The sequence below is a fragment of the Triticum dicoccoides genome, chromosome 4A, assembly GCF_002162155.2.
Source record: "Triticum dicoccoides isolate Atlit2015 ecotype Zavitan chromosome 4A, WEW_v2.0, whole genome shotgun sequence".
NCBI classification, from domain to species: domain Eukaryota; kingdom Viridiplantae; phylum Streptophyta; class Magnoliopsida; order Poales; family Poaceae; genus Triticum; species Triticum dicoccoides.
In genome coordinates this window covers 673,041,277-673,045,873 of record NC_041386.1, presented here as the reverse complement: position 1 = coordinate 673,045,873, position 4,597 = coordinate 673,041,277, and the positions used below count along the sequence as shown (strand labels likewise).

Sequence of the window (4,597 nt, the reverse complement as noted above, 5' to 3'; positions counted from 1 at the left end):
AACCAGTTTTTCTTATTAACCGGTCAATTCTCTTCTTCTGTATGAAAATGAAAAGAAAAAGCTTGTGCCGGTTGCTTGAAAAAGAAAACACGTACCTGAATCGTCTTTAATGTTTTCTCATGGCACGCGTACGTGTAGAGATGAGCTGGTAGTACCCGTTGGTCGGCATAATTGTCATAAACACTAAATAAAATATATAGTTATAAAAGATAATATACCACATCTTAATTATAGACCGGACGAGAGCCAACGGGGGCGGATACAAAACTGTGGTACTATATAATAACAAACAATAATAAAAGTAAGAAAATTATACAAGTATCTACCTAAATCATAGAAGTAAGAGTTTTTTTCTTTTAAAAAGAAGATAAGAACAAGAGGCTCACCACGGTGGTGCCGGCGACGAGATCGGCGCGGGCGATCGACGGCGGTGAGGACGGGGATGGGACGGCACCCTACACATGTGCAGACTCTAAGAAGTTAATTTGAGCTCAAATTGTGCATCTAAATCAAAGGAACTCCTACATACACTCCTTCACTAAAACCCACAAACCACTCTACTTCCAGAGCATTTGAAATGAGCTAAACTAGCAATGAGAGATGAAAGGATGAATTTGCTAACCTTTTAGAACACTTGTGTAGTTGGTGCACCGCCAAACTTAGACAAATATTGGGGAAAATGGAGCTTTTTGTTGGTGAGTCCTTGCATACGCTTTTTGTTGTTAATTTTCGCCTATATGTGTAGTATTATGGTCTTGTTTTTCTATAAATAAAAAGAGCGAGGGTGTTTTGTGCAAAAATGCATCGATGTGGTTGACTTTTTATGCAAATAAAAAAACTCAGGGTGTTATGTGTAAAAATATGTCGCGCCTAGCGCCATTAGTCACCGACAAGTAGGGCCATACACATGGATATACTTGTATAGGCGTACTATGACCGTATCTGCATGTTTGAGTCAAGTTAGGGTGACCACGAAATAGTATTTTCGAAGTTTTAGCACCAAGCTGAACATGCGATGCAAGTTCTGTGACTTCCGATGATATTACCTCATTCTAATATACATAAAAGATAATGTAAGACTTTTCTATGAAGAACACGGGCAGCGATGGCCACCCGCCGGGCATACACGCGCACACCAGTGGATCCGTAGGACCAGATCCTCGCGACGGTCCTTCGACACACCCTCCCAATGGAAGAGATGAACGCGCGGCAGCTCTGTCGCAAAAATGCTAAAGCCCTTGGGCTCGCCATCGAGCAATTGGGGCGTGCTAGGACGGGGGTGGTAGCTAAGGTGAAGGCGCCCTGGCTAGCCAAGGCGTAGGACCGCGCGGTCCAGAGGATGACCGACAGCATCTCCTCCTCTGATGACTCGAGACTCACTGACGGCTCCAACTCGCACGACGATGCCCCTCCGGCCGCCGAGGCCTACACGGAGGGGTACAGCCATACCGGCTACCGCAAAGGGAAGGGCCTGCGTGGAAATGGTGACTTACTCCCTCCTTCTACGTCTCTCTGTTTCATCTATTCTTTTTTACATTTAATTAGTATTGTCTGGCGAAAAAGACTTGTTATTTTGGTTGTCCGATGGCTGTTACTATGCGATTGAAGTCGGAATTATGTCTGTTTGTTGCTAGTGTGTTGATCTACATAGTCCTATATTTTAAGTTGCCTGGGTTGCGTGGATATTGGGGTTCGGATATGAAGGAGACTTGCAGAGGTAGCAAATGAAGGGTGACAGGTCACGGTCCACGAACGCGCCCGTGGACGTTTGAGAAGGGCCGGATTAGCTACTTGCGGTTGTAGATGCTCTAAGAAATGACTGTTGTTTTCAAGGGCGTACTTACAGAAACATTCACAGCATCCTTGCGAAGCTCGGTGGCAAACTTCATCGGTGGAAGGTGCTCTGTGACGACGCTCAATCTGTGCTTCTTCATCGTTGCATTCTTTTGCTGGATCGGCATTGGGACGAACTTCTCATAATTGCTTGGAGAATGAACCGTCCACATGGTGCAGAGCTCCATTTGATGTTGATATTCCCTTCTCTTTAGTATTCTGTTTCATGGATTCGTAAGATAAAATATTGTTGGCTGGTTTATTTTCGGAGAACCGTTTGGTTGGCTAATGCTTGCTCGGGCCTGCCATCTTGGCTTTGTGTTGGTTTTGGCTTCTCTTCACACTGGCAGCACCACAGACCACACAGAAGAACAACAGTGATGGGATTGGGCGAGCTGGCGCTGACACTGACAGTGGGCCACAGAACAGAGTGCCACCTCATCCCTCGGTTGCAGCGTCTCGTCGTGGCATCCCGCAGGGCGGCAAAGTGACCGAGCGAGCTCCTGCTCTCCTCGCCGGCCCATCGCGTGGAGTCCGTCAAGCCAGAGGCGCCATCGAAGCAGCTTTGGATGCCGACGCGTCCAGTGTCCCGACTCCCGATCCACCCTACCGTGCCGGCGCCTTCCGCCTGTTGCCACGGGCACCTTGGCACTGACGCGGATGGAAAGGCGGTTGCACATCGTTGTCATGCAGACTGCTTCATCACTGGCTGCACGGACCCACGGCGGGGGAAACAGAGGGGCTTGCCGAGCTGCCGTGGTACCTGGACAACATGCGCCCCGACAGAGGCGACCAGGGATGGGTACTGGCCTGGGCGGGCTTGAACCGAGAAAAGCATGGGGAATAGAACGGTTCAACGGTACCACGGCGAACTCCATGAGCGCCGTCAGGGTCGTCGTCACCAGAGATGCCGAGAACGGCTCGGTGGCCGTGGCGCTGGTGGGTTCAGCGACTCCACGGTTAGCGAGGTGGTTGAGCGGAAGGGGTCTATGTGGATCGGCTCCCTCGACACGCGCTAGGTCCATCTACTCATGTTTGCCTCTATCTAACGCATAGCGGTAAGCACCACAGGTGATTTGCACATGAAAATGAAGTAAAGAACAAATGGTTTGCTAATAAAAATATGGATTACAATAGTTTGCCTGATACAAAAAGAAACTGGACCATTACATATAGCTGCAAGAATAATAAGAAAATAAATCAATCTTATATCTTCAAGTTTGCATCTCTCTAGCGCATAGCAGTAAATGACATCAGTATCATGCCGGACATTAAAATGAAGCAAAAAACAAATGGTCTGATCATAAAAATAAGGATTACAATAGTTTGCCGGATACAAAAAGAAACTGGGGCATTACATTTAGTCGCAAGAATAATAAGAAACTAAAAGCCATCCTATACATACTATCCTCTACTTGTCTCTACTTCCTTTTTACTACGCCGACATAAGGAAGCTCCACCGAACCCAGGTAGAGTTTGCCGTCATCTCTTTCCATGATCTCGGTTGGCCTGACTTTCTTTGACCCTCTCATCTGCTCGACTATCTTCCCATCGGCCCCGATCCTGACAGCAAGAAGATGGCTATCACGGCCAAAGGGCAACTCATTCTTCTCACGGTGCAACGCCACCCAATAACCTCCTTTCCTGCCGGGCCTGACGTTATCTGGGTAGCCCAGCAGGTTGGCAAATGGCTCGGACTTGCCCGCGTCGACCCCTCTTATCCAGTGCCTCAGCAGCTTGCATGGACCACGAGGTGCATGCGGTCGGCGCTGAGCGAGACGCCGTTCGGGTATGTCATCCTAGGTTGGAGCACCGTGGCGTCCGATGTTCGTGGATCATACATCATGAGGCGGCCCGTGGAGTCCCCCGTCTTGGTGACCATCTCGTGTTCTGACCTGTTGTAGTTCATCGAGTTGTGGGTGAAGTAGACTTGACCGGTGACTTGATCGACGTCAACCCCGTTGGTAAAGCGCAGCGGCATGCCATCAATCTGGTTGACCAACACGGTGGCCTCCCCGCCGCCGGGCGGCACACGCATAAGCCCTTTATACGCATCGGCCACGTAGAGGTCGCCCGTTATCTCGTTGAAGCGCAGGCCAAGCGGGCGGCCGCAGCGGCTCTCTATGTCCGCCTCCGTGCCAAACCTCGATGTCGTGCATGTTTCGCTGTCGTAGCCTGGTCCGTAGGCGTATGTTGTCCAGCCGAGCTTGGGCCCGTTCCACCTCAAGATGCGGCCGTCGGAGACGCCGCTGTAGGGGCCTCGGCCCTGAGCATCGAAGGCGACGCTCTCCGGCCCGTGCACTTCTCCGGGCGGCAGGGGCAGCTACTGTGTCCGGGAGGCTTCAAAGCTTGCGGCGGCGGCTGCCATGGCCCCGGGCATGAAGAGAAGGACGAGTATGACAAGAGCGACGGTGGCCTTGAGGAGGCGGCTCATGCGGCAGCCCATGTTGGCGGCTACCCTCCTCGCTGGCTGGCTACCTTAAGCTTGTGGATCGATCTGTACGTACGTACGTACTTGTTCGATGGAGCTTGGTCGATCTTCTGCTGGATCTGGATATGGTTTGATTTGATGGATTGAAGGGAGGTGGCTAGCTACAGGTCCTATTATATGTACGTACTTTCATGGAAAGCTAGTACAGGTCCGAGTCGGGCCATGGTTCAGAGTCATGTACATAGGGCGAGTCTGACGGAGGCAATCCAGTCAGAGGCGGATTCGTAGGATTTTAAGGAGAACCGAGCCCGGCCGAGTACGTACGCTCATCTC

At 50.6% G+C, this 4,597-nt stretch overlaps 1 pseudogene; it reads right to left on the bottom strand.

Annotated features, from left to right (window-relative positions):
* Positions 1-3,254: 3,254 nt before the first annotated feature.
* Positions 3,255-4,279, bottom strand: LOC119289679 (annotated as a pseudogene).
* Positions 4,280-4,597: the final 318 nt, after the last annotated feature.